This window comes from Danio rerio, chromosome 16, assembly GCF_052040795.2.
Source record: "Danio rerio strain M-AB ecotype USA chromosome 16, GRCz13ab, whole genome shotgun sequence".
In the NCBI taxonomy this organism is placed as follows: domain Eukaryota; kingdom Metazoa; phylum Chordata; class Actinopteri; order Cypriniformes; family Danionidae; genus Danio; species Danio rerio.
The window spans coordinates 43,556,946-43,569,468 of NC_141036.1; the positions used below are offsets into that span (position 1 = coordinate 43,556,946).

General features: G+C 35.2%; 2 protein-coding genes across 7 annotated transcripts in view; both read left to right on the forward strand.

The window, feature by feature from the left end:
* The window catches only part of cep162 (centrosomal protein 162), a 257,947-nt gene that overhangs the window by 169,124 nt on the left and 76,300 nt on the right, over positions 1–12,523 (forward strand). For 3 of the 6 annotated variants that reach the window (XM_087285983.1, XM_087285988.1, XM_087285994.1), the window contains exon 2: positions 2,692–2,776. The exons of the other annotated variants lie outside the window; for them this stretch is intronic. The gene's annotated coding sequence lies outside the window, so the exon portion shown is untranslated. The remainder of the gene's footprint in view (positions 1–2,691; positions 2,777–12,523) is intronic. 6 annotated transcript variants of the gene reach the window in all.
* The window catches only part of si:ch211-198c19.1, a 196,501-nt gene that overhangs the window by 169,124 nt on the left and 14,854 nt on the right, over positions 1–12,523 (forward strand). The window lies entirely within an intron of this gene.

A 12,523-nucleotide genomic window follows, 5' to 3' on the forward strand; every position in this document is an offset into this window, starting at 1 on the left:
CCTTAGGCTCGAGGATATTTTAAGCTTAGGGCTCTCTCCCAGGACAGCATGCCAAATGCTAAGTGAACTCTTGAAGAGAGGTTCTTTAGGACAGTACGGTTCTAAATAAAACCGTGCTTGCTTGTGTAAAGAAACTATTCCAGTAAATCAGTAATGAGAAGCTTTGACATTTTTCAACAAAAGGGCGGGAATCAAGAACCCTTAATTCTAACACAAAATATTTCAGTAAACAAGGGTATTCAGGAAGATATGGTTCTGACCCGAACTGTTATTGTATGTGAAGACCCTTTATATCAGTAATGAGGTTACAGATTTTAAATTAAAAAAGCCTAAACACTAAATTCTAACACAGAGAAGAGAGTTTCTTTAGGACAATACGATTCTAAATAGAACTGCTTGTGTAAAAAAAAAAAAATGTGTAAAAGTCCCTTTACCATAAATTAAATACTGCATTTTTTCAGACACCTCCATTAAAGTGCTGTTAATTGTTCATTGTTGGCGCATTTGCATTCACAGTTTGTTGACATCTGCTCAAGTTGATTTTAATTTTCCTATATTACCTCTGAGAGATATCCTGTCATGTGAGGTTAAGCTAAGCATAATGAAGTCTACAGACAGGCAATTTGCGAAGCCACAGGGTACATTGCTCCTAATTCTACAGAAGGATGCGAGACAAATCAAACTTTATAGACATTAGAAGAAGGAAAGCTGTTCTTCTCAAGTCAAACTGTGCTGAGTAGCTTTTAATCAAAAGACAGAAGCACAACTGGATTGAATAAAATGTAACTTAAGAGGCAGAAAGTGGAGGTGGAATTTATGGTACATTATGTTGCCCTGATAAACAGACCTGATCTGAAATTTAGCCCACATAAGTCATTCATCACCCGCTGCTCGAGCTCCTCTTTCCCACTCCTCACCTTAAACAAGCTTGGAACATTGGTTAAATTGATTTCGTGGAAACTTCTACAACACACTGGGGACATACAGTACGATAAGAAGCACTTTTCATTCATCAGGCATTTCATTTTCCTTTTTGCTTTTCATTCTTCCAGCACAAATACTAAAAATGTGTCTCCTTATATGCTGATGCATGAGGTCAAGCGACGGTTTTGTTCTGTATTAAATAAAAGGCTTCCATTATGGTTCTCTCTGTGAAGTGTTTTATTATTTCTGCTTTGTGGGAATTGCATTATTGTTATATTACTAAGAATTTGTAGTCACTCTGTGGTTTTTAGGCTAATATTGCACATTCAGAATTATGCATTCATATGTGTTTAGGGTTTATTTATGACTTTGGTTACATTTTAATAATAGTATATTAGTTAATCTGCTTACTAATATTAACTTAGGGTGAATATTCTTGTAAAGCATTGACTGAGCATAGTTCAACATTAACTAATGCATTATTACAATCTAAAGTTGTGCTTGTTAACATTAATGCACTGTGAGCTAACATTATTTAACTTAAATAACATCAACTAACAATACATTACATAAATGTTTGTTACTACAGTAAATACATTAACTAATGGACCATTTTTAAAGTGTTACCATGACTTTTAATAGTCTCCTTGCCTTTATGTCAGATATGCAGATGGAATTATAGTAAATAAGCAGAAATAAAGCATATACATTTTGATATTTGTATATTTTGTTTTTAAACCTTGTGTATCATTCAACTTGACTACCCTTTCATTATGTTCGTGATTGTTTTTGACCCATTGACTTCCATTATAGTGACATTTTTTTTATTATTATTACAAAGCCATTACACTACATAATCATGAATTCTTAATTGATGGTGCTTTTACTTGTAGGAAAGTGGTACAATTTGTTAAAAGGCATATTCTGCTCAAGTTTTGATTGTAATCAACAAGTTCTTCCAATGTAAATTGGAACAAGACTTGATTTCTGAAATATCTATACCATCGTTACTGTCCTACGATGCATCCAATCACTAAAAACATCCAATTTCTGATAACTGAAATTCATTAAATGGATTTTTAATTTCTGAAACAATCTGTAAAGATGTTGACTAAACACAACAGACTTGGCCATCTAGAAGGTATGGATCATTAAATTAATTATTTAAGATTTTTTGAGAAGTGAGATATTAACCCCTTTTACACAGACTTACCGGTAAATATCCGGAACATTTCCGGAACAACTTTACTAGTAAATTTAAATATGCACTGTTCACACATGCAAGGATGTTCTAGATTTTTTACGGAACAGACCATTCACACATCTATTTCAAAATACCAGTAAATACTGTCATCATCGACCATAAATGTGGTCTAAACAGCCCTGTTAGTAGTAAATTCAAAGTGAGTCACGCAGTTGATGATTTCATTTTTATTTAAAACTTTAAAAAACGTTTTCTTTTAAATCGCCACCATCCGAAGGCAGAAGTGCAAACTAAAAACAGCAGCTAAAACAGCTTTCAAGAGTTCACACTTAGCTGATGATTGTTTATAAAGCTTGTTTGGCATGCTGTCCCGGGACAGAGCCCTAAACTCATATGATCCTTGAGCCAGGGGCTCCTTCCCGTTTGCAAGGCGAGAGGGGAGTTTGAGCTCAGATAGATCTGATAAATAGTGATTGCTCTTATGAGATAACCATTTACTAGGAGCATGTCTTTGGTGCCAATTTGGATTAGTTAATTAACTTAAGTTGTATGTCTTTTGACAGTGGGAGGAAACCGAAGAACCCAGGGGAAACCCACGTGAGCACGGGGAAAGTGTGTAAACTCTGCACAGAAACGTTGGCTGGCTTGGTAAGGACTAAAACCAGTGACATTCTTGCTGTGACGCAACAGTGCTAACCACTGGGCCACCGTGTCACCCATCTACTGTAGGTAAGGAGGAGAAGTAGTGGTGGAAGGGGGGATTCTTCAAAATGAAGATGGCTGTCATATAGAACTTGGGGTACTTATAGTGGCTAAGGAATCATCTGATTGGTTAATCATAAATTGAATAATGCGGGGCTGGCTGCAAGCAATCATAAGCACATGATCCTCTCGAAATTAGTTTATAAATAAACTTCACTTGCTTGTACATTTGACTATTCGCGTGTCAACACATATTTGAGTGTGTGCTGCAGCTTGTGAGGTTTTTAAACAAAAGACTACCTGTGTTGTTGGTTATATTCATATCTGACTCACAGAGGTGCTTCTTCACAAATTCACTACGGTTTATCGTAAGCATTTTATTGATCATTTTTTCCATAGTAGACACTAAGAAGGAACATAAAAACGTTATCTGACTAATATCTAGCAGCTAAATGTGTCTGGAGAAGTATATAAAGGTGTTTAATTGCATAAACAACACGGATCATACGTCTGAATGTTCTGATTGGCTGGAGTAGACGTCTCACGTCAGCATCTTCAAAAACGTGAACGTGCTCTTTCCAGCGATTTTTCCTTCTGCGTTCACACAGTGCAGCATTCTGGGAAATTATCAGTAATCTTACAACTTCTTTTTTCAGAAAATTGCCAAAAAATATTTAGCTGTATTTTCAAAAAGGGCCTGTTTGCTCATGATCCTTTTCTAGAAAATTGCCAATAATTTTCCAAAAAAGTCTGTACGTGTGGAAGTGGCTAATGTGAAATGAATATTCTAAGAATTTATGTACCATGTATGCATGTTAACCTATTCTAGAAGATAAAACTAGAAAACTCTTAAAATATCATAATAGTGGCACTTTAAATATATATACAGTTTTTTGCTTGGCTCTTTTGCAGGGATTCAAATAATCTCCCCTGTAGATCTCTGGCCTAAAATACCCAAAATTGGCCATGACTGGGAGATGAGAACAAAGTTAGCCACACAAAGCCATAACAAACAGTGTAACGCTGGTCCTAGAAACCAGAACTGATTCGTTTTTCAGCTCCAGGCCTGATGTTTCATTAAAGTCTTACACTACACTGCACGTTTATTTCCTCACCCAACGCTTTGCTTCATTTTCTTTTTATTAATCCAATCATAACCATGTTTGGTGCTCTGAAATTTTCATTTTAAAACTTAAGGTCACTTCTGCCCAGAGGTCATGGGATTGTCACAGTCCAAACAGTAATTGATGGCCCAGAAGCAAGATATAAAGATGAAGTTCAGATAGGTTTTCCTAGCGGCAAAAGACCACCTCCCTCCCTCTTCCCTCACAATTCACACATTTCCTTTTCCTTATCTTCATTTAACCTTGAATCTGAAGATAGAAGTCCTCGTTTGTGGTCTCGGGCCCCCATGATAGACACAATTTATTATCTTGTCGTTTGTTCACTTTCATATTTTCCTTCCACCATCAGTTATTTTATTCTCTGCAAAAATAAATTCAAGTCAGAGCTTAGGTTCAGTGACAGGAGCAAATCAATGTGTTTCTCATTTTTAACAGTAGATTCAGTCTTTGCACGTAAAGCTATTGCTTAATCTAATGTTAAACAGCACATAGAATGTGTTGGAGCAGGCGATGGATGAGGCCGTTTAGTTTTGATGGGTTTCTTAGATCGTTAAGATGCCTGGATTTCATTGTGCAAGAGGGACTGAAATCTCTTTTTTCATCCTCCACTGTCGTCACCTTTGATATTTGTCAAAAACATGAATCTAATATACATTTGTGTTTTTGCTGTTCAACTATATTTTGACTTTCTCCGATTTTTTTCTTCACTTCTTACAATGTATTGTTAGGAGGGGTGTTGTCTAAAGTTGCTTCAAATAAGTCAATAATTACATCAATAAAACTTTATTTAAATTTATTTTCCAGCAAAAATGTAAATTTAATTACAGTAGCTGGTTACTATGTGTAACTATGTTGGCCATTGACTTTTATTATAAATCGTGGTTTCAGGTAAGGTAACTCTAGCCATTTGAGGAAATTGATTGTGACAAAACATTTAGGTACAAAAACTAATCCTAATGAGTACTTTGAACTTAATCCATTTGAGTATATGCATAATAATCTGAGCAAAGTAAAACTTAAAACCAATTGTGTAGTGTAAAACCCAATAAGTTAACGCAAACCGTTTGAGGAACCGTAACGCAAACTGTTTAAGGAAAAGCGTTTGAGAAAAACAATTGCTACAAACCATTTAAGTTCAAAAACTGTTATAAGTATTGTGAACTAATTCCATTTCAGTTGAAGTTATGAGATATTTAAGGGATTAAGTTGATTGAGCATTAATAACAAGCTGAATTACTGGAGAGAAAGTAGAGCTGACTTCAGTCACAGCCATAAAATAAATAAAACATTCAATCTCTCAACATTTCAGCACTCTGTAAAACACAAACATTTAAAGTAACTCAAACCATTAGAGGAAACTGGTTGCAACAAATCATTTAAGTTCAAAAACTAATCTATATGAGTGCTGTGAACTTAATCCATTTGAGTAAACAAAGCAATTTAAGGACAGAATAACCCAATAAATGAAGAGGACTCAAACCAACTTGAGTACTGTAAAACACAATAAGTTGAGGCAACTCAAACCGAAACTGATTGCAACAAACCATTTGACGTAAACCAATCTATACTGTGAACACCGCATTTAGGCTGAAGTAATGAGGTATTTAAATATCTCATTACTTTCAACACTCAGTTTAAAACTCTTTTCAAATGAGTAGATTTGACTTTCAGTAAAGTTTGAGTTAATTGCACTCCTTTCATTTGATAAAGCTGACTTTTGGGTTTTATAGTGTAGAGGATCATTAAACATCTCCACCAACATGAAAATCATTACCTTCAACACTGAGTTCAAAGCTCTTTTCAAATGAGTAGAATTAGCTTCCAGTAAATCTTGAGTTAACTGCACTCATTTCATTTGATAAATTTGACTATTGGATTTTATAGTGTACTAAAACAATTTGCATGTACATCTTGCATGACATGTGAGTACATAAGCAACATTTTGGGGCCATTCCTTTAATGTTGTTATTGTTAATTGGTTATTTGTTAAGATCTTCTGTGACCCTCTACCCTCCATTCAGGACATTTTGCTTTCACCCATACCTTCCACAGTCTCTTCCAGCTTTTGCAATCAGAAAAAAACGAGTATTAGAGCTTGCTTGGCTAACTATTTCTTTCCACAAGCTTTTAGAGCCCCAACTCTAATCATCTTACCCCACCAGCTTATCCACAATCCCAGCTCCCAAAACCAAGACCCCTCTCCTCTCTATCACTGCGACAGCAGTGTTTGTGATGTCAAGACTATAGAGACTTTTGAAGATGTTTTTTTGATAATTTGTTGAATTGTTATTTTTTTGTTTAAAATATGCAGCTGATTCAGTCTTTGCATAGTGACATAAAAAGCACACCTCACTTCTTTTTTTCTTGTCAACAAAAAAAAAGCATTGCGGTCCGGCTCGCGTTTTCAGAACAGAAAAGCACTTTCGCTGTGATTGGCCCCTAAGGGTGCTTTCACACCTAAAAGTATGTTTCTCAATCTGGCGAGTCTCAATTTTGTTTAAACAAACTCTGAAGTGGATCAATTATAGTGAGAAAGCACTATCCAATGATCCAATAAACTAATGAACCAGGCAGGCACGTGCACACATAGGGCTCAACCTGTGCAGTGCACATGGCCTTTTTAGTCTTGGATAGAAAGTGCCCTTCCAAAATGATCAAAAGTGCCCCCGCGACGCGGCACACCTTCGGTCATGCCCTTCAGTAGGTGCGCGACAACACCGCTCTTGGGTACGCACGCAACAACACCACTCTTGGGTACGTGCGCGACAACACCGCTCTTGGGTACGCGCGCGACAACACCGCTCTTGGGTACGCGCGCGACAACACCGCTCTTGGGTACGCGCGTGACAACACCGCTCTCGGGTACGCGCGCATCCACTCTGCAGATCTGCAGCACCCCCCCCCCATAGGGCCTGGAACCAGGCTATATATCACAGCGCATTATGGTTATGACGGGCAAAAGATAGATAGATTAATAGATAGATTTTTACAAACCTTGGCAAATGAGATGAAACTGTGTTTGAGAAAGTTATACCTCCGATTTATATTTGGTGACAATATCAGTTTCACCATTCAAAATTAAAGAGCACCTTTTCACTTATAATATCTTATTGCTCATCGTCATGAAATAAAATAATGACATGACAGCTTAGTGGAATCCGTGGAATAAACAGTAGCTATATTTTCAAAAATGTGAATTAACTTGCGCAAAACTGGAATATTGCATAAAAAATGTGCGAATAAAGCAGCATTTCTATACAACGAGTCAAAGAACAAACTTGTCAATTCCTTTTTAACTGGTGCCAAATATCAACAGTAAAAACAGAATTTTCTGCGGTAGGAGACGCTGCGTGAATCTTTTACTTATTTAATAAATGACTTGCGACTCAGAAGACAAATGCTGACATGCAATGAATACGTGATGGCATTTGAAGGCTTGAGATGCCGAGCGCATAAGCTCTTGACAGTTCTGGAGGTCATTAATCATATAATAACACTAATACTGAAATGCTTACAAATCACATGACTTTTTTTAATGCACATACTGGAATTTGTTCGGTAAAAGTGTTTCCATTGTAGTTTATGTGTATCTTTTCTAATCGAATAAAAAGTTTATCTTACTTAGTTATGTCTATATGATTTTTATGCGCATTTTCAAAACTCATGCAAATCTTGAAGTTTTAATCAACCGTTATTTTTATGCACATTTGCAAAATGTGCTTTTGTGGAAGAATAGGTACAGTACTGAGCCAATGTGAGAAGAGAACTTTGCCATGTGAAAGCGAACCGCACCAAGAACTTAAAACAAAATTCTAACAATTGTAATCCATGGTCTGGAACTAATAAAATTGATCTACAGGTGTGAAAAGCATCCTTTATTAATCTTCATATAATCAAATAACATTATATACAATCTAAATACCACACAACATTTAAATTGTATTAAAAACGTTCTGCTTTAAAACTCTGTAAATGTAGTTCTGATCCCAGTTCAGACAATCTGTTGCAGTTTATGAAGAGATCTCTTGACTAGTGATTACAACAGTTAAACCATTTCATCATGTGTTAGTCACTATTGTGTCAAACACTTAATGTATTTAACATTGCACCAGAATAATTTGGTCACTTAGCATTTGCATTGACGTCTAAACCATTCAAAACAATGCACAATTAGACAAACACTTACTGTTTTCTGTCTTTGCAGTTGTGTTGGCTTTGATTAATCCACATTCAGTTGAATATTTGCCTCCTGTGAAATGGCTAAAACGCGGAATGACCTGGAGGTACAAGATGGCACATTAGATGACTTAATTTGATGAATGAGTGTAAAAATAATTGGGGTAAATTATTCGTTCAGTATGAGGAAAATATAATGGACTCCAGCCACGACATTTCACAAAACTTCACTTTATTTTGCATAAAAATATCCAGACTGTAAATTCATTACTTGTATTTACAATCCTCTAGTCTTACTCATTGTTTGATTAATGTTGACCGGTGACAAAGATATTACTTATTGCAGCAATTTTCATGTTCATCAGACAACTGGCCAATGCTGTAAAAAAAATCAGTATTAATGCCAATTTATTCTGGTATTCATTTAAAGATGACACATGACAGTTTATGAATGTCAAAAAAAAAATTGTATGGACAAATGGCAGTTGAACAGCTCTTACAGTTGTTACGCATGACCCCTTTATACACTATAATAAATTTGCTCTTAAAGGAAAATTGAAATGACTGTTATAGTGTGAAGCTCTACACAAACCATCAGAACAAAGTGCTCAGGAAATGCCCCAACATTCAAACGGCTGTTAAAAACAGCCTCGCGACCAAGATGACCCTTGGAGTGGAAATTAATTGGGAAGGGTTAGTGGGATAATGATTGAATGTAACTGCTATGAAATTCTATATTTATAGTACGCCATGGCGCATATAACATTTCAAACCCTGTACACTCATGCAGAACAAAAAAAAAATTTTAATTGCACAGTGGATTTCTGAGAGGCAGAGAAATTAAAGCCGCAATGGTGAATCGATAAAAAAGATAATTAAGATAATCAACAGTGAATTTCATTAGTGTATTTGGGTCATACTCTGGGCATTGTCATTTTTTAAAAATGAAAGCGTATGTCTGTGCTCATGGTGGAAGAATAGCTTAGTGAATTTACACTTAGTAAATTTAGTGAAAGTAACTTAGTGATTTGGAGGCCCCAGCAATTCCAGAAATGGGCACCTAGCATCAAAGCATTCTCTTTCTCTATACATATTATTTCTCTGTAGATTAGTTTTTTTTTATTGTTTTTTTTTTGTAAAAAAAAAAAAAAGTGTATATTAAAAATTTAAAAAATAAATTTCAATAAAAGGTATATACCAAAATATTTGAAGGATGTTTATATATTTTAATATTGAAGGAACTTTTATCTTCTTATTGTAAAATTAAATGTAATAAATTCACAAATAAAACTATGTGAAGATAATTTGCCATTTTTATGATTAGATTTAATATAAACAAACAAACAAACAAACAAATAAACAAACAAATTAATTAATTAATAAACATTTCAACAAATTTAATTCTCAGTTTATTAAACTAATCTTTTTACCATTTTTTTAATTTGAATTGAATAATGGCTGTTTGTGAGCAGACTTTACTTTTTACTGGAAAATGTTATTTTATTTGAACAGACCCTCTATTAACAAGCTCACAGCGTTCATCGTCTGACAGGTGTTTCAACCAGAAAGCAGGATCTCAGAGGTATAGCTGTGTTTTATTGTTTGTCTCATTTCTACTTCTCAAATTTTCTCAAAATTCTCACTCTTGCACACTCTATCTACTTCTATCTACGTCAGCTCTACGCTGATTGCTGGCAGACTGGCGGTGTCTTTGAACCGATACACTTACTTGCGCATGTGCAGTAAGGAAGGAACGGTCCATTTTTGAAAAGAAGTAATAAAGTACAAATCTTAATTGTTGTAGACCTATTTTACAACATATGAACATTTATAAATGAGCTATATGATTAATGTATGCCTTTTGTCATAGGTCAGGGCCCCCTAATTCCACGAGGCCCAAAGCAGCTGCTTACTTTGCTTCTTGGTTAAGTCCACCCCTGTCTATCGTGTTTCTGCATATGTGGAAGAATGAGAATTCATACAAAATGTATTTCTATTTAAACTTATAAAAAAATATTGGTGACAAATGGGTAAACCTTGTGGTTTGAAGGATATTGGCATACGTTCATGGTTTTAAAACCACATTTGATGTAAAATATTCAAATTAATCTGTACTATGATCACCAAAAGCTTCTTTTCATTAAAATAATTAAATAAATTTAAAAACATATTGTTTTTATGTTTCATTCAAATAAATAAAACTATAAAATCACAAAATAAAATTACTAAATCCAATTAAAATGAGAAAATATGCAAATAAAAATGAATTCTAAATAATAATTAAACCGTTCATCAGCGCAACTGCATGTAGTATGTTAATGACTTATGACTATCTGCAGCTAAGAATTTAGAACTTAATTAATCAAAGAACTGCTAATTAATTGTTAAATTATTAATAATCATCTGAACATTGAAAATTGTATAAAAAATGTACAGAGTCCAAAATCCTAGATTCATACAATAAACATCCTTCCAGTCCTCAGGTCTGCTCAGCATCTACCCAGGTGTTTGAGACAAAAACCAGGCTCATTTTTTCAATTATATTCTAAAAGCACACTTTTATTTAATATACCATGTTAGCCAATTCAGAGAAACAGTGTGTAGTATTTTTACGCTGACCTCTACTAGGGCGGTACTGCTGCATTTTTTATGTGATCACTCGTCGTCCTGCCCTGTCCTCGTGCCCTTCCATTTGTGTCCCATCTTCTGTGCCAATCATCTTTCCATTAGTATTCATTTACCTCTTTATAGCTTACTCCCTCTTGGCCTCAGGGAGGATCTCGCTCACATCTTTCTCCCATTGTTTTTATCTGCCTACATCGACATGCTTGGCAACCTGCCACTCCGCCACATCTTTCCCTCACCAGCACACCCTCTAAAAGCCTATCAATTAATGGCACAAACACAGACTGATCCACTCCCACCATATAAAGAAAAATAATAGCCATGTGTCATCCATATATTTTATTTATTTATTCGCTGTGACTCCATTTCGCTAACTCATGCGCTTTAACTGTTATTTGCCAAATGGCACAGATTATAGCATTCCTTTGATTACGCAGACGGTGGTGAGATTGTTGTTCAAATGATAGTTTTTTTTTTTTTTTTGTCATGGCACCCTGGCCTGTTACAAAGCATGGTTTGATGAATAGAAATCACATGTTAGTTGAGCCCTCATTTGAATTAATGATTGCAAAACGTCCTTTTCTTCCTGAAAAACGCTGCAGTGTGACAGAAATGTTTTGTGTCATTACTACTCTGAAAGTTTCTGTGTGATAGTTTTTTTGGGCAGTGCACCTGGCTTCATTTAAACTAATCAGACAGCCTCCTGTTGTCAGAGTTCATTTTCTGTCTTTGTGTTTCTAAAACTACTCATCCCCAGGGACTTTTTTTTAAATCTGTAAGCGACTGCCTTATTCTGATTGATGGCTTCTGCTGAAGTAGAAAGAAAGTGAAGAGGAAGAATAGAAGGACAATTAAACAGATCAGATTGAGTATACTTCATTGGAGTTTGCTGGCTTGCTGCTTTAAGGGCCATGAAACCCCTCTCTTTCAGTCAGAATTCCTTCAAAAAATTGCTTCAAGATGGCCGTGGAGCGCTGAAAGTAGTGGAAGGAGAGGCTTTCACTCTGTGGCTGACAGACCAGGGGGAAAAGAGAGTAGCAAACAACTGTCAGTCGGCACACAAAATGAGACACAAATTCTGAGGAGACTCAAGATTTTATAGTTTACAATTATAAAATGCAAAGAAATAAAGAGTAAATTAATGTCACATTTGTTATTAGTAATTTCATATGCACATAACCACAATTTGTTATATGATCATAAAAATAATCTTGTTGATATAAACACTATAAAATTCTCTATTTTTCTCTGCTGAAGAAAGCAGATCTCATGTAACGTTTGTGAGAAAAACTACAGTAAGAATTTCCCCAATGCTTATTTAATATACTAGTTGTGGAGTTAATTCAAGCCTTTCTGCAACAATGAGTCACACACAATGTTTTTGCTAAATTCACGCACACACTCAGACACACACAAACAGCTCACCTCACTTTGCACTGTTTTTGCAAGGCAAATTTGACAGCATACATGTTAACATTCACTGCTGTATGGATATCCGTTATGTTAATGTACAAAATAAACCCGATTAAACATCCACAAACTTGGGATTATAACATCTTCTTTTTTAATTGTACTGAAATGTGGTTGTGGTGATAAAGTAAAGACTGTAAAATCGCTGTGATTTATCACAAACATGCACTGTTTTAAAACGTTTTAAACTTGTAAAACTCATTCTTGATCACATTTGATGATGATTGATGATCACAGCGAGCTGAACAGATCCTTTATTCCCAGTTGTTTTGCGCAAGTACTTTCTTGTTTATATGAT